At 40.1% G+C, this 27,368-nt stretch overlaps 1 long non-coding RNA gene across 1 annotated transcript in view; it reads right to left on the bottom strand.

Moving 5' to 3' along the window:
* The window catches only part of LOC118471355 (uncharacterized), a 57,008-nt gene extending 32,784 nt beyond the window's left edge, over positions 1 to 24,224 (bottom strand). The window contains exons 1-2 of the long non-coding RNA XR_008599487.1: positions 23,895 to 24,224; positions 23,204 to 23,360 (exon numbers count right to left, since the gene is read on the bottom strand). This is a non-coding gene — a long non-coding RNA (uncharacterized LOC118471355). The remainder of the gene's footprint in view (positions 1 to 23,203; positions 23,361 to 23,894) is intronic.
* Positions 24,225 to 27,368: the final 3,144 nt, after the last annotated feature.

The following is a 27,368-nucleotide window of genomic DNA, read 5'->3' as shown; positions in this document are numbered from 1 at the left end:
GAGAATTTGCTGGTCAAGTACGATTTAAAAGACAGACTCAAATGTCAAACTCGAGGCTTGAAAACTGCAGTGCACAAATCAATGAGTGTCATCACAGTGGCCACATCCAAATTTTATATACTCTCAGCTGCATTAACCTGGACCCCACAAATGTTTTGAATCCTCACTTATGTTAAAATGCTTGAACCATCTATGTCAGAAGTTTTTATTTCACTCCACTGAAGATGATATATATACTGTTGCCTTCATCTTAAGGTAAAAGAGGTCCAGCACAAAGCTCTTTTCTGTACTTCTGTTGGATCTTCACATTTATTCTCTTTTCATAGGATGTGATGACAGCACTCAAAAGCTAAAAGCCTTAAAACCATCTCTTCTTGTTCTGGCTCAGGCTTTTCTTCACAAAAAAGAAAATCAGTGCTGGTTTCTTTGCCAGCGCAGGTTCATCTCTGCTTGTTATTCGCAACCTTGATCAAACTATCAAAATAATTTATAAGACCATGGCAATGGGAGAGACGGGAGAGCGGGTTTTATTTTCTTTTCTGGTGCCAATCACACCTTCTGAGGAATTCAATGTTTGCTATTCCAGCTGATGTCAAGTCAGGTCATCTGTCAGTCAGTGTTCACCACGTTCACCTGTCTGCCCTCACACTGGAGCCGATCCCAAGAGGAGCTGCAGGTAAGGTAGAGGGTTGGTCAAGTTTTGTTTTTATTTTTTACAAAGTCTAGTCTCCGTGGAAACTGCTTCCACTCATTTACATGCGGCAATTCTCGAGGAACACAATGAGGAGTATTGCAGGTGCTTTTATTCGGATTTTTGGGTTTTGATTTTCCCATCAACAGATGCGCTGAATATCCTGATGAAAGCATGAAAAATATGCAGCCAGGTGCGATGCGGTACTGTAGGGTGGCCCGTGTCTCTCAATTATATTAAATTATATTGAACAGCTGCTGCAGACTGGACAGAAAAGGAGCATCACGGGTGACAGGAACTCGATTTCAGCTCACCTCGTCCCACCTCACACACACAAAACAACGGCCCGTAAAAACAACAGCAGCTCAGAGGTAATGCAGATAAGTCCCATTAACCTTTGTGAGCTCACACTCTCCGTCTCCGCCTCTCCTCCTGTATCCCCGGGTCCACGCTGTCCTTCACAGTTTTTCCATCTCTCTCATGAATGTTTGATGGTGCTGCCAGCTGCTCTCTAAGTCTGAGGACGGCACGTGTTCTTGCTCACAAACACAGGTCCTGTATTGTTGTTGCCCTCAGTGGACTTTGAAAAACAACTCCAGCATGCATGTGCAACAAAACAGCACTATTATGATAAGAGGTTTGTTAAGGCCGAACAGCATGAGGTAGGCAATGACAGTGCTATTTTAAACGTATAGGAAAGCCATTGTTTTGTGTTGAAATGCTGCAAACAACAGCCCCTCAGTCATTTCAAAAATCTTTCACAAATGAAGTGTGGGCAACGTTCCCTCCCACACGAATCGCCCTGACTGTGTTTTTGTGAGCAGACATTTCATTTTCTACAGCCTTTCTCTTCTATTGTTTGAGATTTTTTCCAGAGTGTTGCATCCTTGATCATAAATTCCTGGGCAGCTGTTTCTCAGTACAGCTCTGTTGAGGAGGTGGGGGCCGGTGGCGGGTAGGTGGGGCTGTTGACACACAAAAACATTTCTAATGTGAAGCTGAACTACATGAAAAGAAAAAAAAAAACACCCAAAACATTTCTCTCGCTCCTTTGTTGTCCCAACCTTGCACAGACACTCAGACAGCGAGAGCTTCCACCTTTTCTAACACCCTGAGGATTCTCTGAAAGAGCCATATGTCTCCTCTGCGTCGTCACAGCAACAATCTCAGGACCATCATGCACTTCTCTCTTATCATGCAAATGAAGCAGGGATGCAGACCCGCTTTGCCTGCAGGCAGATAGAAGAGCTGCCCAGCTGCCTAATGGGTGCACACACACTGTCTGGGTCACACAAGTGAAACAGGTGCTGAGTTTGCAGCTGACATATTCTCGACTTCTATATTTACTATTTGAAAGAGTTAGTTTGTTTGGACTGGACTAGGCACTTACGCATTTATTTGTACTTTTACTGTTTATTTAACAGGGAAAAGAGCATGACAAATCTGAACTATTCAGGTATTTACAGATAAGTTTAGTAATAGCAAATTCAAAAAAATGATCAAAGCAATCTGGCAGTACAGGGATCTTATCAGCTTCCAAAGTATGATTTGATTCATATCGTCATAAAAGCGGAATATAAAGTAGAAACTGCTTGTGAGCAAAAGTTAGATTATGTCAAATGAAATGTTTTTTAAGAAGAAAATGGTTTCTTTTGAGCCCAAACCTTTCTCATTCATGCACATTTTCTCACATTTTAGGGAGGAATTACACATATGATTGGGATATTCTTACATTCAAACCCAGTTACGGTACATTGTTTAATAACTTTTATTAATTTCTGACAGGAGCTGAGCTGTAGACTGTGATTTAGTGCTGCGACAGGTGGCTGAAAACTAACAGTGGTTCTACTCAATACATATAGAGTTAAATGTTCAAGATCTGAAAATACAAAAGGATAGAACCCTGTGGAATTCCTCTTTTACTAACAAATTAAATTTATTATCTCATTAATCATAGTTTGAAATTTGGAAATGGTTGTTGTCTACAGTATAAAAGCTTTGTTATCTCTTTCTACAGCTGCTCTCACTCTCAGCAATAATGAAATATAGCTCTCTAAATAAAAGAATAGCAAACCTATCATTACCTACTTATTCCCAGACCGGTTTTTCTCATAATTGTCCTCTTTGTGTCCTCTCACACTAAACTGATTTAGATTAAAATGTCCAAAAGCTTCATTTACAGGTGGAAAAAATCTTCTCGATTTTATTTATAAGAAGTGCAGCAGACAGTGACTCAGTCTCCGAGATCCTATTCAGGGGAGGAAACTGTTATCCTCATTTATAAAAGTAAGACTGCAGCAGTTGCCAGTTTGTGGAGCTGAAAGAAAAAATAATAGAAGGACTGTTTCAGCCAGCTATTGATTTAATAACTGCCTTCCAAAGAGGTAATAATTCATTAGCAATATATTCAATCTTTACGATCAGCAGACAGGTTTGTTGAGGATGAGCAATACACAGTGTTCTTAATTAAAACTCTACTCTCTCATGAAATCTCCCTCGTCATTCAGTGTCCTCTCCAGTGCTCCTCCTCTCCACCAACACTGTCCAGGCAACAGGAAGACAGAACTGGGTCATGTTGAACCTGAGGCCTGAAGCTCTGGTTACGTTACCTCCAGAGTCAGGACCTTAAGGCCTTGAATAGTATTCAAACGCCAAAGTTTGGCTCTGACCGCTATCTGTCACCATCAGCAGAGCTGGTCAGCAAAACACAGAGCTCTCCCTCGGAGCAGTTAAAATAAATGATGAGTTTTGGACCCACTCATGGGTCAATAACACACTTTTCCTACTCCGGGCAAGTGATTGCATAGTGGCTCAAAGTGCTGACTTGAGTTCAGTGTGTTTATGTGGGTCACAGTTGTGCAAAGCTTTAGCTCTGGGCTGTAGACGCTCTAATAGTGATGGATTCAAGGAGCCAAGAGTTACACTTTACAGCACCAAAGCCAGTGTTGGAGTTTACACATTAAAAAGTAGTAACACAACTGCTATCGCACCGTGTTCCCTTCCATCGGAGAATAGTGAGTCATCATGTTACAGTTACTGATCCAGCAGATTGTGTTGCATTTTCATGGCCTTGTGAACCTCTTGTTAACACAATTTCTATCACAAGAATACTCATCCTTTGCTGCCTGTACGTCATTATGGAGATACTAGAATTAAGTAACCTTGGCCACCTTAGGGCAGAAGTACTTCACAGAAAGGTAAAAACACAATATTATTACTTTATGAAGCAGGGTAACAGTATAATGGTATGTATGAAACAGGTCCACTTTCACTGAGCCTCAAATTCCAAGTTAGGAGGTTGGAGTGGTTGGTAGTGGCAAAATATTTGATCTATACTTGTATGCTGAAGTCTGTGCTGCCAAACATTATTAGATGGGGAGTTTTTATGCCATCGGGTTGAGTTTTTTCATGAATTTCAAACAATGATGACAGAACATGTTGGAGATGAGGCTAATAAATGTTGAACAACAGTTGCTTTTACTGGAGTTACTTCAAGGCACATGGAACTGTTAGACTTAAGCTTTGTTTTTATTGTTCACTGTCTGGTTCAAATTAGATACCAAAAATTATTTATTAGGGTTAAAATGACTACATGTTTGAAGCTTGGTTAAGTTTTGCCACCAAAATTACTTGGTTAGAATTTGTAAAACATCTTATTTCAGGTTAAACCGAAACCTTTTCACTACGTGTTTGAAGCTTCTACTCTATTTCCTTTCCTGGGCTCCAAAGGTTAAGAGTCCCACCCTATCCAATATATGATTGCTTGTCTGAAAATAAGGCACTAAAATAAAGTGCAAAGATGTATTGATTATGAATGTATTTGTGATACATTGCAAACAAACGTAATCTGAGAGACAATATGCTTCTCTCAAAACAGTAAAATGCACATTAGTTGCACAGGAATGTAATTCTAAGACGGGGCTCCTGTTTATACAGGCAGCAGACACAGAATCACATTAGCATTCAGAAGCAGTCATGTTTCTTGCCAAGACATCAATAAAACTATCAAACTGATATTCCATCTTTGTTTAACTTTTTTGTGGTCCCCACTACCTGCTGAGACAAATATCAATCTCTTGACCTGCTAAATGTTTGACTTTCTTCACCATCTAGTCGCTACCTTTGCCTGTATCCTGCATAGTGCTGTGTAAGACCAAGACATGGAGCTAAGAGACGATCAAACCAGAGGGGACCTGCAAAGACGAGTGATAATTCTGTGTGTGTTTATACAGTGCCATTGCTCTGTTCAGGTCCAGTCATTTGATGCTTTGTTAAAATACAAAAATACTGATTACTGCAGTTACCAGTACAACTCAGTGAAACTGTTATTGAGCTTTCACAACTGACAGATAATGAATTATTACGTATAGTCGTACTACCCCAGAGGAAAAGAAAATACATCAAAATAAGACATCTTCTTTTTTGTCCATAACATTAAAATGACATTCTCTCACACTTCAAAAGCCTTTCTCCTCTCAGTCCGATCCCAATGTAAAATACTGTACTCTTCTTCTTTCTTTTGCTAATCGTACGATCCAAAAGTAAACTGGCTTATAAATGAGCCAGCACAATATCTGACATTTGTATCAGTGATCAAATTCAAATCTCAACTCTGTCCTTTATCTGTTATCATAGCTGTCTAACTTCTACGATTTACATGATCATTGTCTTATTGATTTGTCGAATATCTGAAACATAAACGAAAACATTTCTGTGTATGTGTGTCTGTTCTCCAATCTTTTTCACACTTGCTGAATGTATTGCTGGGGACCCAAGGAAGTGCAGTGCTGAGTTTGCAGTCATTTTGCTGAACACTTTAGAGGTCATTTTGTGAGTCTTTTCTCAAAGTTTAACCTCTGACTGTGCCATGTACCTTTGCTGATGCTCACCTGCTTGTGACAGTGAATGCTGCACTTGTTTTGTGAATTTTCTATTCGGCTGTGATAGTGATGTTTTTTTAATGTGATGGTGCAACATTCTGTTGTTAAATGAGGAAACACTGCTGGTAAGCTCAGCGCATGTGTTCTTATTTTTGTTTCATGTGCATAGCTTACTGGATGGAGTTTTTTTTCTCTCATATCCATCCATCCATCCATTATCTATACATCCCTTAATCCTCATTAGGGTTGCGGGGGGCTGGAGTCTATCCCATCTGACTTAGGGTGAAGGCAGGGGACACCCTGGACAGGTCATCAGTCTATCACAGGGCTACACAGAGACAAACAATCATACTCGCACTGTGGGAGGAAGCTGGAGAACCTGGAGAAAACCCACACATGAACAGGGACAACATGCAAACTCCATGCAGAAAGATCCCGGGAAGGCTTTGGATGCAAAGCAGGGTTTTTCTAGCTGCAAGGCAAAAGTGCTAACCACCAATCCACCGTGTAGCCCTTTTTCTCTCATATTTCTGATAAATTTCTAAGAAAAACTTTTGCATTATGCTGGTCTTAGGTGTCAGTGTAACAGGCTGTAGCCCACGTCTCACTTGACATCAGCTGGGATTTTTCTCTTATTGTTTTATAAGTTTGTTAGAAGAAAACTCTTAAGCCTATGACCGCAGCAAAAGAAATCCTACTTCTAGTTGTACTCCTGTTATTCTCAAACAGAACAACATAATTTGTCTCAGATTGATTTGTTCTTTTGCTCCTTATTTCTCCTGGGATGCAGAGTTGGGCGAAACAGATTTTATTCCTGATGAGAAGAAGAAAAGACTATTGTCATCAGCACAATTTTCCTCTGGGCCTTTAATGTTTTGTACATCAGGGATGCAATATAATGAAAGATAACTTTATGTAAATAAAGCAAACACCTGTGCCATGTGAGTGTGTAATTTATTGAGTTTAGTCGCTAATTAAATAAAGAAGACAAAGCTTAGGGATTGCAAAAGATTACTTGCAGCTCTTTAGACTGATGCATGCTGATCTCACCTTTTGATTCCCTAAATAGCAATGCATGAGCTCTGTAACATACTATATCCTTCCCAAAATGTGAGGGAAAACTTTAAGCCCCCCCACAACATGCTTTACAACATCATGGCCATGAAACGCAGCATATTCATGTGTAAGAGGATTACAGTGAGCAGCTTGCTGCAAACTGGAGCCCAAGTGTTGCTTCAAATAAGGTGATTGCCTTCAACTCTCCTAATGTTGCACAATCAGTTCAGAGATGCATCACTGTGACTCAGCGGGCAAATATTTAACTGAATAAGCTGACATTACTGTCTATTGTCTGAAATCAACAGGAGTATATTCGCAGTTTTTAAAGAAAGAGGTCTGCTGTAAAATCAGAGGTTGTTCACACTGATGAACCCCCCCCCCCACTGTGGAAATGTGTTCCCACTCAGCTCCTCCACTACTCAAATAAGAACAACACATTTTGATTGCAGTTCTGAATTACAGCTTCTACACTGTAAAGCCGCCTTCCTTGTCTCAGGGCAAACATTCACAGAAGATAGAAACTGTATAGTTGACATTTACAAGTCCAGACGGTGAGCTAGCAAAAGGTTACCTCATACAATCTTTCGAATACCCTCTCCAATGACACATGAAGAAGATTTACCCAAAAGGTTGCACATTGTTTTCAAACCAAACGCATCGCCTTTGACCTTGAGACTGCAGCTGTTGGTGCAGTTAAAAAAGGAAACAGGAGGAAGTGTTCGGCCGCATTCAGACTGCAGGCTAAAGTAGGCCGAATCTGAAGTTTTGGCTCATATGAGACTCCGATCTAGTTGTTTTTATAACAGTGTGAACAAATCAAATGAATCTGAGCTGTTCAATTCCAATTCGTCCCCCCTCCATTACTGATGGAGGGGGGACAGCAGTTAAATTTTAGTCTGAATAGCTGTAATGGAATTCATGCAGCTTTTGCATCACTCTAGATTGACATTTTTCACAACTCTGCGCTGGTAGGAGTCACTGAGTGAAGCGATTCCTGGTAATAGAGGATTTTGCATCGCCTAACTGCTATACTCTTTCTTAGGGAGATGTGTTGCCTGAACTGAGTGTCTTCAGATAGCGTTGGCTAGAGCTCTGAATGGTAAACTCTTTTCCAATTCTATAAAGATGCTTTCATGCTGCGGGGAAATATTACACATATGTTTCTTATACTGAGCTTTGTTGTAAATTGGATCATCCACAACATTAAACCTCCTGTCTAATACTGTGTAGGTCTTGTAGTTGGAGAAGGGAAAAAACAAACACAGGATAAAGGTAATTGTGACTGTTGAATCAGAATGAATTCATCTGACAGTAGTTCTTGCAAAAGTTCTGTTTTTGAACAAATAAAACTGACATAGTTCATTTTAGCCTGGCAAGCTGTCAAGAAAGAAATGAATGCATTATTAATTTCAGCTGAAATGTTGCTTCAGTAAAACAGGCTTGATCTCTTGAAATTTGCTAACGTGAGTAACATTGCAGCCATCATTTTTAATTTAGAAAAGGTAGCTTTGCTTGTTAACTAGCAATCAAAGTTTTCCTGCAGCATTATATTTGAAGTTTGATCTATTGTACAGTCTTCTCAGGGGTGTTACTGATATATTTTGGAGCATCCTCTGCTCACCAGGACCATCTACATCGTCAGCTGCTGAGGAACATCACGGACTTCTGGAGCATCTATCTCCTCATCCAACATAACTGTAGTTGCAGAAGGTCATATCTGAGGTCCCACAGCCCTCTACATCATTCACTACACACACAGCTGTTCATTTGTCGCTGTCTTTACTTATGGACCTTGTCATGTGACATTGTGTTGCTGCTATAGTTGAAATACGTTGACATTATTTTCAAATATTTTTGCAGTTGTCGCTTGTTTCCGTACCTCTTAAATTGCAATATTATTGTGTTAAACATTGCTTTTAAAATCCATTCATTCAGTGATTTGGAGGTTTCACTGGGACCACAAACAAAATCTTGTTCAGGTCAACCAAAATCCTATAGGACTGGCCCCAATCTGTATGGGGTTGGGCCTGTTTCTCAATGTAGAAAATGCTGAATTTGAGAAAACTACTGAAATCAAGCTTATACACTACCATTCCAAAGTTTGGGGTTAGACAATTTCATATTTCCATGAAAACTCACACTTTTATTCATGTGTTAACATAACTGCACAAGGGTTTTCTAATCATCAATTAGCCTTTCAGCACCATTAGCTAACACAATGTAGCATTAGAACACAGGAGTGATGGTTGCTGGAAATGTTCCTCTGTACCCCTATGGAGATATTCCATTAAAAATCAGCCGTTTCCAGCTAGAATAGTCATTTACCACATTAACAATGTCTACACTGTATTGCTGATTAATTTAATGTTATCTTCATTCAAAAAAATGATCTTCTTTCAAAAATAAGAACATTTCAAAGTGTCCCCATACTTTTGAACAGTAGTGTATGTAAATTCAATAAGTAAAGTTTGTCCACTCACACTCTGTCTCCTTTCCTCTCTATAGATATGGGTTTTCCTGCCACTTTTCTCACAATCACTTCTGTTTTCCCGTGAGTCACTTGATTCTCAGTCTCAATGCCGCTGCTCTTGTCCAATAATCTATCTGCCTGTGTTCTGTGAGCCAATCAACCTGTAGCACTTTACATTTTTTTTTTAAATTTTGCCCCCTCCTCCTCCTTCCCATCTCCACCTCATCCAGATGTCCAGCGTGTCTTACCCATTCTCCATGACACAGATTTAGCCTCTGGAGGGTCCTGTCCTCATCTCCTAACCTCATTTGGAACCCCACCAGAGTCTAACTGCCAAAATTCTTCAACTCATGTTTCCACAATAAACTTTTGTTCTCCTCTTTCACATGATCTCTCCTTCTTGAACTGACTCCCACTGTTGGTAGAAAGTTCAAAGGAACTTGAACTGAAGGACTGTTGTGGCCCAAAGTGCGGTTTTGTGTTAATATTTGCCAGCTGGATATAATTAATTTAATAATTAATAAAAAGAAAACATCCATCGATTTTGTATTTTATGTACCACACATAGCAAGTACTCCTTGGCTTTGGAGGGAACACTCTGTTAGGCTTCTACTGCAGGTAGTAAGCTGTTAGTTAGACATGTCAGCAGCTTCTGTTAGGGCAGAATATCACACAGATTCATTAGTGTCTTATACCTTTTCTCTTGTTCTTGGGATTTTAAACAAAAGAACTAAAAAAGACATGAACCTACTCACTCTTCAAAAACACAGAATCATTCTTACTACAGCACCTTGCTTTAGTAAAAAACATACTGTGCCCACAGTCTGTATACTAATCTATAGGTCTCCTTATCAGCTCTCCAAGGAAATATACTCTGATCCACTAAAGGACACTAAATCAGGACAAGTGAAGTTGAAGCATTTCAAGGGCAAATGTCCACACAGGAAGGCCAGGTACAGTCACACACAGTGTTTGCTGGGAGGAGTGGGTCTCTTCAGGGCTGAAGTGAAGACAGAGTTTGTTTTCTTCTTTTCTACCCCAACTTCCAACACAGCAGTGCTCCCTGCAGGCCACAGCCATATCTCAGTGTGAAGGCAAAGACCATGAAATCCACACTCCATCCTCGACGAGAGGCCTCGAAGGCACCCAATACCAAACAAAGCAGGAGAGCAGATTCTATTTTTTCACCCCAAACCACAACTATTCACAAAGCCAAGCGTTGTGAAGGGCATCTGCCGTGGGTCGCTGCGCTGAGTCTGACCAGTCTGCTGCCTCAGCTGTGTGTAATTGTGACAGCATCCAGAGCCGTAGGAGGGGTTAGAGAACAGCTCAGCATCCAGGGTTCAAAAGAGAGGAGACATTAGTGACTCTGAAAAGCAGTCGGCCTGAGGACTGGCAGCATCCACTGCATTTACCTCGATGGCTTCATCACGAGGACATGCAACACTGGCTGTGATGTGATAGGAGATTTCTATTAAAAACGAAACAGAGGAATGATTATACTTGTCTTCTGTGTGTGTGTTACATAACATCGAGCCAAAAATTCTCCCTGAGGATTAGACTCAATAGAATGACATTCACGGTTTAATGTGGCTGAAAATGAAAACTACAAGAGTGGGAGAGGCTCATTTTTGCTAATCAAAGGGACTTGGGAGGATGTAATATTTTGTGCTGCGTGTCGATGCGGCGTATCATTAGATTACATTTGGTCACGCTGCGAGTGACGACTCACGGGAAGCACCACAACAGCACTTTGTGCAGCTGACAGGTTGAGTGCAGCTCTTGTATATATGAGCGTGTGAACCCAAGCATGGATGAAAGTTAGAGAGCAAGGACAGTGTGTGGGAGAGGCTGAACAGATGTGTGTGTTTGTGTGCTCTGCAGGCAGTGTAAGATCCCAGCAAGCCCGGTGGGTTTGGGAGGCCGAGATGACTCATCTCACCCTCGGGCTCCACCTCTCAAAATACATCTATTTACCTTCCTCACTTTCTCTCCTCTGTCTGTTCATTTTCATATCTCATTAGCCAACTTCACTGTGACATTAATGCACAACCACTTTGAAATCATCATGTATGTTTCCTGAGATTTTAAAGAGGAAAGAAGAAGAGCAGAAGGTGATTACGAGTGCGGCAGTGAGGCAGTGAATGGAGCAAATGCTAAATGTTCATTCATGCTGACAGCGTTCATGGCACCAGTCAGGGGATCCAAAAGAAGGAGGGAGGACTGACCAGACCACTGACAACAGCCTGCCCTCAAAGACCGGCTGACCTCCTCTGAGCAGCAACACTGAGCCCAACTTTCTGCAAACTTTGCCAAATTCAGAAGGAAGGACTGACATTCTAATCTTCCTTGGATATTAGCGAGGGGATTTGCATTTGGAGAATCTACTATCTGACTAGCCTGTGCATTTTCATATCATTTGCATGCATTTTGTTTTCCTGGAGGACTTCACACTGTGTTACTGTCTGAACTCAAAGCAATGAGTCATGTGTGAACATGGAATTTTCACCAACACTTTGTCCATTTGCCCAGTAGCTACTGTTGACTTTTACTCAGTAAGCCCAGTATTTGCTTTGGGTTTCTACAGACACAGTATTGTCAAAGTTGGCAACTTGAAGAACATTACTTGAAGCTGCACACAGTTACTGAGGCTAGACTACAACACAGCTATGTCTTTTAAATCTCTGTTTCTATGCAACTTAAAGAAATTAGACACAAAATGTTAAGAAGAGCTAGGCTAGCTGCTTCCCCTTGCTTCCAGTCTTTATGCTAAGCTAAGCTAAGTCACGAGCAGTGACCAGGTTCATTTTCTGGCAAAAACAGCAACATAAAAACAAAGGATGGGAAACAAAGATGTGATGAGATTATTAGTGAAATCATCAAAAGGCCTGTGGACAATGAAGCAGCTACATGGCTGAGATCAGTGAAGCAATAACTGGTGACTTCTATCCGCTCAATAAAGTCAAACAACATCTCAGCTCGTGTTTGGAGGTTCAGAGTACACAATAATTGCATTTGATAAGATAGTCACTGGGCCAAATTAGGTGATTGTAGTTATAAAATCTTCCCATAACTTTGTTGCGATACACATTCACAGCCTGCTCATCTCGTGGCTGTTTTCCACTGCAGGTACTTGTGGGCTCCTCTAAGGCTCCTGTAGAACCTCTTTCAAGGGGAGAGAAATTAACCAACTCGAGGTGTCCTGAAAAACTGCTGCGTGGGGCTCGACTTGATGCCCCCTCTCAATGTCTTCAATGAGTCACAGTCGTCTCCACTCCAACATCACCACTGACAAAAGAACATCCACTGTTCTATTTCCTGCAGGCTCACAGAACTGGAGCTACACTCAGTAACTACTATTTGTTGTTGTACTGATGCACTCAGAGTTAAAGTTATAGTTGAGACTGATGGATCCTTCATATCATTGGAAACAGAAAGGCTAATAGGGCTGATTACGTCCCTGTAAATATTCACACTACTTCGCGCCTGCCCCAAGTTCCAGCATTGAAAAGCTGCCTACAGGGAAGGTAATGCCAGCGGACGGCCACCAGAAATGAAAATTCAAACACACAATGCTGTCAACAATGCTGGCTGTCTTGCATTCAGAAAAGACTAAAAATAAGTTTTCTATGCTTTAGCATGTGTTTCACGTCACCATGTTGAGTTTGGGAGAGTGCTTTGGGCTGCTCCTCCCCCTTCTCCTTCTCTGACATTATTATGCCAAGTTGCAACATGACATAAGCAAAGGTGCAATTATTTCTGAAAGGCTAGTTTCTCCTAGCATCACATAACTAGAGTTATGTGATGATTGGTGTACGTTTGTCCATCTGTTTGTCTGTTCGTCTGTTGGTCCGTCTGTCCGTCTGTCTGTTAGCAACATTACTCCAAAACAGACTGATGGATTTGGATGAAATTTTCAGGGAAGGTCAGAAATGTCACAAGGACCAACTGATTAGATTTTGAGAGTGATGCGGTTCATAGTCTGGATCCACAGATTTGTTAAAGATTTCCATATCATTGCGAGCCAGCGGCGAGGCGTCACTGTAACTATGACAACAAGTGAACACTACATCAGCTGCCTGCTGACGATCACATGATTGCGATCCTACTACAAATCCACTGTTGCAGACTTATCAGGACTTATCCGCCAGAAATGATACAAGGAACAACTGATGAAACTGTGGGGGTGTTTCCAAGTCGCATCAATTCCCACCGCCCGCTACATATTTAGGTCACATCCATACATAATGAACACATGTATAACACACACCTGTGCTCAGTGCAAGGTCATTTTGCTTGTGGCTACATCTATATTAAATGGCCACATTCTATGGTGCCATGATTTCTGCTATGAATTTTTTCAAGATTTCAGCCGTCGGAAATGATACAACTGAGCAGCCTTGGCAGAGTACTGTGCTCTCTGAGTGCTTTTCTTGCTTTATTAATGTGGCATTGGTTGTTGTAACTAGGATACACCACCAGTGATTAAACGATCTATTGCCGTCCCTACATCTTGTGAGCTGGGCTATTTCTGTTCCACAACCCAGTGAACCCAGCATAGGAGGACACATGTGGGACACCCCAATATTTATTTCACATCCTTTGAATATACATAATTTATTTAATTGTGAATTTGTTAAATGATTGCAACAAGCATGTTCACTGACACTCTCCCATCTCATAGCCTTGTCTTGTCGAAGGGCTCTGTCAAAATCTACTTTTAAGGTCTTCGAGGTCCGGTGTGTAGAATTCAGAGGTATCTAGTGATGAGGTTGCAGGTTATAACCCTTTACCTCGGCCTCCACTTTAAATGTGTAGGAGAACCTATAGTGCCTGTTAAAAATGCAAAAGGCCATCTCTGGAGAAAGTGTTTGGTGTGACCTTTCTGGGCTACTGTAGAAACATGGGGGTGTAACGTGGCTGATTTTGTAGAGGAGGACTCTGAGTCTGTCTGCAGTCATAAAGAGCTCATTCTAGCAAAAAAAGAGCAGAATGACTCTTAATTTCAGGTGCATAGTTAGCATAGTAATGAACACTGTATTTCATTAAATGTATCTCCCTAAAACCTACCCTCTGGGTCTTTCACAGTAAGTGCATTTTTGTACAGTTGTGCTTAATCAAATGGATTTTTCCATTTTTCTGTGGGGCATATTTTTATTATTCCACCACAGAGGTTCAGTGAGGCTGCAACCAACCATTATTTTGATTATGACATTTATATTCTTTAATAATCAGCTTAGTTCTAAATGTCAGAAAGTTGTGAAGAATTCCCATCATTATTCTCTAATGTGCATGTTACAAGATCTGGAGTCTGGTTTTGTTTGAGCAGTAGGATGAGTTCACTATCATAGAAAACTGGCAAAACTATCAAATATTCTTTTCTGAGAAGCTGCTGTCAGGGCATTTTTGAAAAAAATTTTTTTTCAATTTTATAAAGAATTATTCAAATAACTAGCCAAAACTGCTGTTAATTATTTTTAATTGCTGGTTTCTGAGGAAATAATGAAGCTGGCTTGTACAGTAGGGGTCAACAGAATATCCTTAATACCTTCAATTAAACCATGATCGTACAGCATGTTCTATTAATTACACAGGTGACGTGTTAAGGAATATCCGCAGCTATGATTGCTATTAAATCTGAAATTATTCAGCTTTTTAGGATACTTGCCTCATTTGTCAAATAAAAAAATGCCAGGTGACATTAATCTTGATTTAATTGGCCCCCCTTCATCCCCTCTAAGGCGATTAATAATATCCTTCTTAATTCTTCCCTTCCTTTCTCCGTCTTTTCTGGCATGTTATCAGATCTGAGCACTAGCCAGTTTTTCTCCATAATTTTCAGCTAATGCCTCATTATTTCTAGAGGAAGATCCCTACTCTTTCTACTCATCTTTTGTCACTACACATCATCTGTTCACATCTTTAATGCTCTTACTTTTCCATGTTTGAACAGTGAACTTTCTTTTTTTCATTGTTTATCCATCAGCTTATCTATAATTAGGTGTACTTCTTGGTAAATGTCATCTGCTAGATGTCATGGACTTAACGTGAATTTATTGATGCTGTTCATTTGGTGTGATCAACAACATCCATATGTTGACCAATGTAACATTCATGCTCATTAAATATTCTACTTTGCAGTTAATATGCAATACAGACGAACAGCAAATGTGCATCAGTGGCGCTCCTTATAAGTCATAGTTCAATCCAGTTGGCCTCAGTTTTATATAGAAAGGGCCAAATCACAACATATGTCATCTCAGGGAATTTATCATAGTAAGGTCAAGACCTTGCAGTATTGTACAGAGAAACCCAATAATTTCCCATTGAGCAAACACCTGTGGGGAGGAAAAACTCCCCTTTAACAGGAAGAAAACGTGGGTAGAACCAGGCTCAAGGAGGGCAGCCATCTGCCTCGACTGGTTCAGGGGACAGGAGATCGGAGAGAGAGAAGATGAAAAATGAGAAACAACAAACCATGAGAGGGCCGATGATGCCAGTAAACCACAGAGCAGAAACGTGCAGCTCCAGAGTTAGACATACCAGCAGAATTGTACAGTCGGCGAGAGGAAGAAATAAAAACAGAAGTTACTGAGCTAATGATAAGCACCAGTGGCATCAGTGGTCTGAAACAAACTCGGTTACTGTACTTAAGCCCAATTCTAAGGTACTAAGTCAATTAATGCTACTTTCTGTTTCAACTTCACTGCATTTATTTGACAGCCAACAAACCTAACATGATATGATGAATGAGTTAAAATAAGTGGTAGAGAGTAAATAAAGCCACCTGACAGTATATGTGTTAGATCAGCTCTGTGATCAGCTTAAATATTTGAATGCAGCTTGCATATTAATGTATCAGTAATAACAATTCACTGCATATAGAACATCTACAGCCCATTATGGTGTGTAAATACATACTTTTATAGTTTATTTATATTTTAATGATAATACCTACATGCTTTTATTGACATTCTGAAAAAGATAAAATAAAACATATTCTGGCAGCTGTGGTTCCCAAAAAAAAAAACATAAAACCCCATAAAAACATAAATACTTGTTTGGTAAACAGGACGTTAAAAATTACAGTTATCTACCCTGTCTTGATAATATGTAATTCAACGTCTGTACTGCGGCAAAATACTATTTTGGATTTTAAGTATTACTGTTGTGTTACTGTATTTTCCTGTATTTTCTGAGACCATTTTTTATCAGATAGCGTAAGGCAGCGTAGGTGTTGTGGTTGTGCTACTTTTGCTTTAGTAAAAGATCTGAATACTTCTTTTACCACTGAGTGTCATATACATGAGTAGAGAGCAAAAGGGCCCATAGCGACATAACTAAAGGATAGTACAGGGCCACCTGAGCCAGTCATGACAGGGAATTTTATCAAGAAGGAAAGTTGGAAGCCTGCTTTGAAAAGTAGATAGAGGGCGTCTGTCTCAAACATAAACTGGGAGCTGATTTCACAGTAGACCAGCCTGATCACTGAGGGTTTCTGCATCTTATTCTGCTTTTAGAAACTCTAAAAGTAAACCTGCAGTCTGAGAGTGAAGTGCTCCGTTGGGATAATATGGTACATGAAGGTCTGTAAGTAATGATAACATGTAGTCATTACAGGTTTTGTACATAAGGAAAAAGGATTTTAAATTCTCTTCTGAATAATATTTTACTGGATGCAACACAGTCCTCGTGTTCATGGTTAGCACTGTATTTTCAGTTTCCTATATTTTTTATAGATCCTAACATTTAATTTATAAAAATGTATCTTGGGTTTTAGTTCTAGTTCTTTCTGTGTAGCTCTTTAATTCACCAGTAAGAATCTTCCATTACAGTTTGACTGTTTATCGTGTGGAAAACAGCTGCAGGCCATTCGGACCAAAATCCATTTATTGACAACTTATTAACATTTACAACTCAAGACCTCCGTGGTTAGCAGCTGTGAGGACCTGGGGATATAGAAAACAATATAAATTTGCCAATATGGGCAATTAATTCATTTTTTTAAATGAAATTCCACAATTTACTGCCTGCTCTGTTTTACAGTTTTATACCATTGTGAATTGCATTTTTGTACTATTGAAACAATAGTCTGCCTCTCTGGAAACATGGATGTGGTTTCTTGCCCAGAGTTGGATGAGTAGGTTGATTTGACTGTGAAGTTAGGCCTTGCAGTTGGTTAGCTTTGCCTTTAACATTGATTAGAAGCAAGGAGAGACTGCTAGCATGGCTTTGTCCAAAGGTAAGTGTCAAAAACTACAGTACATCAAATGACCACATGAGGCTGGCTCAATAAGTGAATCAATCCTCATGTACCCCATGATAAAATGTCCAATTTTACAGCAGAAATAAACATGTTTACAGGCTGGTACACAAAATGGTTTTGGTCTCTAAAGCAACACCTGCAAACAGCTGAGGTGAATATTTACACAACTGACTGAATTGTCACCGGAGGGTCCATGACCCAGAGATATTTGCATGGTTCACCTCAACTTCCCTCCCGCTCTTTGCTCATTTTTTGACTAGCTGAGAGTTAAGAGGAGTCCGGCATTGCAAGGATGGTGGCAGCCAAAGACACCATGCAGAGCTTCAAAACTGTTCTTTATTAATCCTGTAGGTGATGTCACTGAGGGTTTGTCCATGTTTATATACCATAAACGCCTTCAACATGCTATTAGCTGGATTTGGTACTTTTGGACAGCAGCAGACTGGTGGTTTCTCTTTGGTTTCAGCCTTTGGCAAAGCAAAGCTGACTAGCTGCAAGTGTTATGGTTCACAGAGATACGAGAGTAGCAGTGATCATCTCATGCAACCCGAAACAACATAGAAAATAAATGTGCATTTAGGATACTGTAACAATTTTACTCACCACCTTCAAGCTTAAACTCCATAAGATTATACTTGACTGTTGCTCGTCGGACTTTACGTACATGCATACATACATATCTCACACACACTTTCCTACACCTCATGCACATTTTTTTCACTCACATGCATATGTTTCCATGCCTCTTCCTTGTTGATCTGTTTACTTTTGTTCTGTGTTATATTTAAATGTCTATTTGTGTCTGTGGTTTCCACGTATATTTATCCCTGCTGGCTCCTCTTCGCCAGGTCATGTTTGCAAATGAGAACTAGTTCTCAAACATTTTTACCTGGTAAAATAAAGGTCAAATATATAATAATTAAAAGCATCTTTGTAAATACCAGTTGTAAAGGTGGAGTCAATGAGTCAGTGTATTTAAATAGTTTGCATAACCACATCTACCTTCTCTCTTGAAAAGGTCTTGTGCACATTCATGCTCATGCACAGGACAGGTTTATGGCAAGCTGTATTTAATTTTCATAGCTAGACTGGATATGTACTGCAGATATCCATAATTCAATTTTTCATAGTCAGAGAGCTTTCAGATATCCACGATGTCATTCTGCCAGGACAAACAGGTCACTTTTACTATTCCTGTGTATGGGGATTTTCATTACAGACATCTACAATTCAGCTTCCGCAATGTAAATCGCAGATATCTGAAGCTCAGTAATGAGTGTTGTAACTTCAATTACATATATCTACAGTTTGATTTGTCATCATTCTAGTTCAAGATATCCTTTATTCCCTTTAATTCAAGATATCTACATTGTCATTTTTAGATATTTTAAATGAAGTTTGAACTAGTCAGAACGATATGTTATACGTTATGTAGATATCCCAAAATGGACAAGAAAAGAACTCAGAGAGCGCAGTGCTCAGTCTGCTGAAATCTTGAAAAAATTTTTGGCAGAAATCACGGCGCTATAGAATGTGGCTGTTTAATATAGACATACCCACAAACAAACTGACCTTGTGCTGAGCACAGTGTCAGGCATGTGTAGGTTATGTACGGATACCGAATCATATGACCTAAATATGTAGCGGGCGGTGGGAATTGATGGGACTCGGGAACACCCCCACAATTTAATCAATTGTTCCTTGTGTCATTTCGAATGGATAAGTCCCGACAAGTCCACAGCAATTGATATGTAGTAGGATCGCAATCATGTAATGAACAGCAGGCTGCTGATGTAGTGTTCACTTGTTGTCATAGTTACAGTAACGGCGTGCTGCTATCTTGCAGTGGTACAGAAATCTAATCAGTTGGTCCTTGTGACATTTCTGACCTGCCCTGAAACTTTCATCCAAATCTGTTGCTCCATTTTTGAGTAAAGTTGCTAACAGACAGACAAATATACGCCGATCGTCACATAACTCTGCCATTCCTTGGCGGAGTAATTATTAGGAGTCAAAAATGGAATTACTGATATCTTGAATTAGAGTTTTGACTTGGCAACATCACTTTCCAGATATCTGTTATACTTTTCAAACATACTATGACATTGCAACCATAACCACGTATAACAAATCATTATACAATCATGTCAGAGCAGCCTGAGGATTTTCAACCACATTTCCCTTATGAATGAATGAAGCTCTCATTGTCCAAACACTCACAGTAACTGCCATTACTTCTGCTAACACTGTTCAAATGCTCTGCATGGACAACATCATGTCCAACAACTGGAACTAGTCATGGTGACTTTAGAAATACCTGCAAGTATTATTTTAAATGATTAAAACTAAACTGCATACATCTCTGTGACATCCACTACTAGATGTTAAAACAGAGGCATGTTTCCAGAGGCAGGGATGTGTGCGAACACCAGAACACACAGAGCAGCTACTGAACCGTGAGGAGATATTTGCTGAAATTGATTAGTGTATAGGATCAGTATCGCTGACTCCACCTTTAACACAGTTACAGTGACAGCAACAGATCTTTGCAATAAAAGCTGATGCAACAGCCTGGTAGTGTAATTACAGTTTTCACACTGACTACAGTAATTGCAGATTAAACCATTTCTAAGGTGATGTGAGTAACATTACTACAGACCATCAGTGATGCTGGAGCATCACTGCTATCATACAGGGAGGCCTAACAGGTCGTATGAAGACAATGAAGAACTCCAGCAGCTTAAGTTCAAAGCCTACACCAAAGTAAATGCTGCAAAATGTCATGACAGAAAAGGAGATTTGAAAAATGAAACACAAAGCGCTTGAGAGATTCTCTCCTTTGTCTTTGCCTCAGGCTCTCGGCTGGTGAAAGAGAAATGAGAGTGTATAATCAGTGTCTGTGTATTTGTATGCACCGGATGTGTGGGTTCAATTATGTGTTCGTGGAGTGTGTAGCCCTGACGAAGCACATCAAAGTTTCGGAGTGACTGAAACCGGTGAGCAGGCAGCACACTTGGATATAATTATGAAAAAATCTATTTGTTTAGTATTAGAGGTTAATGAGGGCACAACAAAGATGTGTGTTGGAGTTTAATGACTCTTGATGGCTTCATATAAGCTGCCAACTCACTTTTAAGTGATCTGACACTCACACACAAAGATGAAGGAAAAACCCACCGGTGACTGAGATGATTATCATGGGAGTAAAGTCCTCACATCATGTAAGCAAAAGAGAAAGAGCAAGAGAGGGGTGAGGGGAGAGGGTGAAAGGAGTGATGTGAAACATCGAGAGGACAGAAATAGATGCTGTGTGTGTGTTTGTGTGCATGCGTGTGTGTCAGAGGCGACTCCAGCTGGGTGTTTACTCTGCACCAGGGAAGACTGTGTCAAGCCAGCTGAGATGACAGAGCAGAAGAGGCTGTGACGTGCAGCACAGGCGACAGGCCACATAAAGACGCACACTCAAAGGTGTGTGTTGTGTCTTTCCTCTGGAGCGTGCGTGTGCATTTGTGAGTTACTCATGATTCGCGCTGATGGATGCACAACAGCAAATCTGTCTTGAGGAATGGGGGATTTTCAGCAAGCAGCGATTTTATACCTCATGCGTTTGCCTTCTTGTAGTGAAAATGTGGCATTCAGCAAAGTCAGCATCCACCTCATTACACCCAAGTGACCTTCTGTGAAATATATGAAAGACCACACATGCACGCACGCACTTTAATTCTCACTTTACAGCATGTTCTTGGCAGGGTTTTACCTCCGAGCAGCTCTGTGTTACTGTAAACAGACATTTGCAGGGTATTAGTGGGTCAGTTGACCTGCAGCATCCCGGACAGCAGTTACCACAGGAGGACCTAGAGGTCACGGCTGTGGTGGGATCTGGATAACACCCCCCATACAACCCTGGAGCCACCATCTGGCTATCTTACATAACTATAGAGTGCGCTGTAAAATAGTACAGTCAGATTAAGTGAACTGGGAGAACAGGATCTTTATCATATTAGCAAGGCTGGTATAAATGAGGTGACCTTTATTCAGAATCTGCACAACTGTATGGCGAATTTAAAGCGTGTAAGTTTACTAAGAAAGCAGGAACTGCATGTTCTCAGCAGTAGCTACAAACCTGAATTCTATCTTTCTGGCAGCTTAATCTCAAAAGTACGGTAGGTTTTACTCTGGGGAGTAGAAGGAGATGATATGACTTTTTTAGGGGTAAAATAATGTCCTTATCCTCCTATCAGTAAAATACAGAGTGGCTGAGCTCAGCCCATCTGTGTAATCCAATGGAATAATGTGTAAAATCCACAGCAAATCCACAGCATCTATAAATGGTAGCAAAATATATTAGACATTAACACACTATTAAAAATCGACAAAAAACAATGTTCAACTGCATCATTGTGCTGACAAAAACCAAAGAATACACTCCACAGCCTGTGGGAGACATCCAGGTGGCAGCATCTAGTGTTTGTGATCCAAAGGAACATTTTAAGCTACAAACTGCAACAAAGGAATATACATCAGAGGGAGAATCAGCCATAGTGTTTGCGTCCCAAATCCAGAACTTCACAGCACAACACATCTGCTGATGACTGAACTTTTACCACACATATTGGATGTTGCTTTTTATAATCATTAGGATTTTATGTAAATGATCCATAAACAATTTAAATGTGGGGAAAATGTGTATAATTTAGAGACATTATGTGCAAGTTTACATGTATGCCTCCTAATGTCTGTACACTCACAGATAGCTCCTACAGATTCATTGGTCTATTGTAATAAGCAGATCTAATAGTCAGTTCTAATTAATGGTAGCAAACAATTTGCTGACTTTCTATCCTTGCCCTGCTGCTCCAGTATGTTTAACATTAGACTGCATATAAAAAATAGATGTAGTACTGGCCTTGAAAAGTAAGGTCAATGCATAAAACTGCATTCTTTCACACAGCCAACAGGGGGTGACTCCTCTGGTTGCAAAAAGAAGTCAGACTGTATAGAAGTGTATGTGAAAATGACTCAGCTTCTCACTTGATCTGTTACTTCAGTAAACATTTTCCCAATATGGTTATAGTTTTAATCATTAGTTTCAAGTCTCCTCCAACACAGTATGATGTTCATTTTTCCAAATCATTTAGAGTAAAACCGAGTATGTTACGTGGGGCTTCACAAATCGCATCCCTATGAGTGTGTGTAGTGTCCTCAGTCACATTTGCCTCTCATTTATCTTTTTTAGTCTAAAAAAACAAGGAGGCAATGCCGAAAATTCCAAACTCAAGGCATCAAAATAGTCATCTACCCACCAATGGTTGACGTCATAATGGCGTCGTCCACAATATATATACGGTCTGTGAGTAAAATCCATTGTTGTTAATTGCTCATCTGTGAAATGCTTTAACATACTGTCGTGTAACACTGTCATAGGATGTCAGCAAAAGAAACGCAGAGGAGTGAGTCTACATCAGCAGTTATTAAAAAATAGTGTAACCCTCCCTTTCGGTTCTAACACCTTAAGGTGTGATTCAGGTTCGGGAAGGAATTTTGTTAAGAATACAGTCACCCCAAAAACACACAATGGCAACAGATTGTAAATTTTTAGGAAAGAAATCTATTGAACCCCCGTACAAAATTGAGCTCATGAATGTAGAAACGACCAGAACATTTTATCCAGTGACAGTTCACGATAATCACAATTAAGTCCATCAACAGTTCCAAGGATTAAAATGTCTTTGTTCGTCCACAACTGGACGGCCAGGCAAATCAAACCCAAACCCCTGGCAACAAAACAAACAAACAAACAAAAAAATATTGAGTGCACTCAGAGAAAAACATCCTACCGGCCCCTTATAATGAATGTCCGATGAGACGGTCCGAGGTGATGGCCGATCCCAGTGTGATGGAGATGGAGATATGGACGTGGATGGACATCAACACACAGTGGCAGATGGATGAAGATCAAAGTCCCACTGAAGAGAGTCCTCAAAAAAAAACAGCCTACATGAATGTGCAGGGCAATTACTCATACAATCCATAATAAGTGTCCAATACATTTACTCCAATAAAGTTGCCATTCTGCCAGTCCTTTCTTGGCTCATAACAGGCTGTACACATAACAATACAGCATATCATAGATGAACAATATAACCTTCTGAATTTAAATGCATTCTTCCCTCAGCCTACAGCCGATAATGCAACACATTTTACAGTTTAACACACTACTAAGACTCACTAACTCAGTCGAGCCACATGAAATGTACTCTAGCATTTGAACATATGCAGCATCTAACTAGCCAGCACCAAGTGGCGATCCTTCATTTTACACAGCAAATTACTCAAGCAGCAACAACATACAACTCAGTAAACACATGAAACAGTTAACAGATATCAATGGAAAACAATTTAATCCCTATCAAAGTTATCCCGACTGTTTTTTTAGACAGACTATGGGGCTCGTGTTTCCCGTTTTTAGCTTCACTTTGCTAGCGTTAGCATGCTATGGTAAAACCTTGAAGAACACCCATAACTCACCGGAATATCGATTTCTACGTGGTTCAAAGACGCCTGGTGGTTCTTGTCTACTTCCGTAACGTCTGCAGTTAACTTTAGTGTCAAAATACCTCTTTTATGGTGTGTTTTCTAAGTAAATCTAGCTCTAGCTCGAGCGTAGCATCCACACATAGCTGGGTGCGTCAAGAGAAAGAAAAGATAGCGTATTTGGGTAAGATGACCCCTTGCACTTGTTCGTGCACTAAGGAAACGTATCAAATTCAATCTTAAGGACAATAACGGCCCTCTACTACCACCTTGTGGCCAATGTAAGGTACTGATTGTCCTAAGAGAAAAGGCAAATTAAGGGACTAACTCAAAATACTTGCTAAAAACACATTATTAATGACCTAATAACCTGAGATTATCTTCCCGGGTTACAATAGCAATGTAAAATTCACAAATATTAGCAAACGAAGAAGCTCAAGTGTGTTTGGTCCACACATTTGAGCTTCTCCGTAGCTCCATCTCATGGTGATCATCAGTTTTTGTCCAGCTCCATTCCATTAAATTTGGCTGAATGATCCAGAAGAAGCTAGCAAGTGGACTTCAAGCTAAATGAATGCTTTAACAGAAAATGTGTGTTCTAGTGGATATGTGGCAGATGACCTTTCTGTCTGTATGCTAAACATGATGCTACAGAAAGTGACTAGCTTAGCTTAGCACAAGGGGAACCAGAGTCTGTCTAAAGTTTAAAAAAATTCAACTAGCATGTACTTCTAAAGCAAAATGTACACACATGAAGAAATGTGAAAATAAAGTGTATTTTTACTGGAAGTTAAATGCAGAAAACAATTCTAAGCCAGTGACTTTAGCTATAGGACTTGTTGTTTTAACACTTCTGTTTGTACATGGATTAGACATGCTAATTAGTAAATGACGCATGTAGCCTTTTTAAAATTGTGACAAGTTAGCTGTTTACTCAACTTTCCAGTCTTTATGCTAAACTAACCATGTGATGCCTGTGTCTTTACAGTATGTAAACATTAGAGAATTATCAATCTTTAAATGAATCTTTAAATCTCATTACATTTTAGGAGAAATTATTCAATTTTCTAAAAAAAAATGTTTATATTTACCTAGTTTGCATATTAAAATACAGAATAGTGACAAATTAAAGGCAAAACCAACAGACAGTGCCATAGTGAGGCCACCATGTGTCATCAGAACATATCCAGTGTGATTTAGCATTGACGTCTCTATAACTCTACTGGATGAAAATGACTGTCTAACATGCCGGTCCAGTATGTCTCCAAGGTGTTCAGTTGCTTTGAGATCTGCTGACTTTGATTCACATTATTTTCATCAAACCATTCAGTGACCCCTGGTGTCGTATGGATGGAGACACTGTTTTCCTGGAAGACAGCACAGTCATTAGGACAGAAATGTTTCATCACAGGATAAAGGTGATCACTCAAAACAACTTTGTATTGATTTGCCGTAAATCTTCCCTCTAAGGGGACGAGTGGACCCAAACAATGGCAGCAAAATGTCTCCCAACAGCACAACAGACCCACCAGATCTGTCTCTGTTGAGGTCAGATGTTCAGGTTTTTCCTTTAATTTATCACCATTCTGCAGTTAATGAGTCAGATTTACCGCCCCTCTCGCCTCCCTCCCCTTCTGTCCTGTGCATGAACTAGCACGTGCACAGGCTGGAATCGTGTTGTGTGGATCAGCCCGAACGTATGAACACAGGATTCATTTCAGAGCACACACAGAAAAGAAAGCTATGAGAATATATACACTGAAGTGTATTGGATTAGAATTGCTGACTTTACTATTAAGTCATTTGTTTTGTGGGAACTGTGGCTGTTACATGTTAATCTCCTCACTCTGTGAAAATATAGTTTTTCTGTCTTGATATTTGTGGCGTTTGGCCATGAATTATAATGATGATTGCTTTTTGTCATGTGAGCCATTTTCTCGGCTCCTCCCAGTCCAATAAAGTTTCAGGAGCTGTAATTCAGTGTGCCCACGCTCCACTATATTCCTCCAGTGTTATCAGTCTTCTCATCTAACTTTTTATCAGAACAGGCTTAAATCCTGAAATGTCAGACACTTCATTTAAAGCTACATCTTACAGGAGTTGGTGTCTTGTGATGCTGTCTGTCTGAAGGTCATTACCAGCAGTTTTGTTTGTGTTCTGTCTGCATTCTAAGTTTCTTATAATCAAGACTGAGCTGACGGTTACAAAAAAGAAGAAGAAAATCCTCTGTACATGTATTACTTAACCTCCTACTCCACTATCATGACTGTGATCCATGACAGCCAGGCTTTCTCCTAAGAGCTTGGGAAGAGATTAAAGCCTCTCTATCTGTCTCTCAGCCTGCTAAGCACCAGTTCTGCCTCATTCAACGAGCTGATTCTAAGGCCTTGAATAGAACAGTGGTGGACCAATCACAGGCAGGGGAGGGGTGCTGCTGTCCTTCCATTAAAGTCACTGAGAAAACACTCACAGTGTAGGGGGAGCACGCCACCTAGTGTTGGTAAGGAAAAGTGTGTAGGCTCTCTGAGGTGATGTGACCAGCAATGAGAAGTGTGTTTACATCCGAGTACACTGACTATAGCAGCACAAAAGACTTAAAACAAAGAAAATTCAAGAATGCAGCAGTCTATAGAGCTGAGGGAATTTTGGCACTTATTATAGAAATGATCTTAAGCCACCAAGATAAGCAGAACATAAGGGAAATGAGCAGCCAGCCAGTTAGTTTAATTAATGGCAACAAATTAAGACAGAAAGCTAAACTTTCCACCAGCTGAATTTTGCTACGTGTTTTAAACAAGTTATGTAACAACAAAATATGCTTGAGGGCCTTCACATTTGCTGTATGGTCCTCTCAATGTTTTCATTAAAAAGACATTTGCTGTTCACTATGCAGCTCATCCATGAGTCTGTCAGTTTATGGGCATCATAACTCCATCAAGGAACAGGGGAGTTATGTGGCGTTATGTCTGTCTGTCTGTCTGTTAACAACATTAATCAAAAACGGACTAACGAATGTGGATGAAATTCTCAGGGAGGGTCAGAAATGACACAAAGACCAAATGATTAGATTTTGGCAGTGATGCGGGTTATAGTCTGGTTCCATGGATTTGTTAAAGATTTCTGTATCATTGTATCATTGAATTTGCATTCATTTCTACATCTGTGTAGCAATCCTGACCACATCATACAAATTCAAGTTGGAACTATCGAGGAAGAAAATTAAGTTACCCCCCTGCCTTGTAAATGTATAAAATTTATTGATACAGTACAGCGGACAAATTTAAAACAGCTACTTTTATTGAAAAATCGTCATTAATGTCGTCTCGCCGGCCAGATTGGACCCTCTGGTGAGCTGGTTTTGGCCCATGGGCCATATGTTTGTCACCCCTGTACTAGAGTCTTTAATTCATGATTGCTGTGGCTAAATAGTGGTGCTTATTCAATGTATGAAGGTAAAGTGAACAGAAG

The sequence above is a fragment of the Amphiprion ocellaris genome, chromosome 18, assembly GCF_022539595.1.
Source record: "Amphiprion ocellaris isolate individual 3 ecotype Okinawa chromosome 18, ASM2253959v1, whole genome shotgun sequence".
NCBI classification, from domain to species: Eukaryota; Metazoa; Chordata; class Actinopteri; family Pomacentridae; genus Amphiprion; species Amphiprion ocellaris.
The sequence above is the reverse complement of the archived record's forward strand: the minus strand, read 5'-3'. Positions and strand labels throughout refer to the sequence as shown.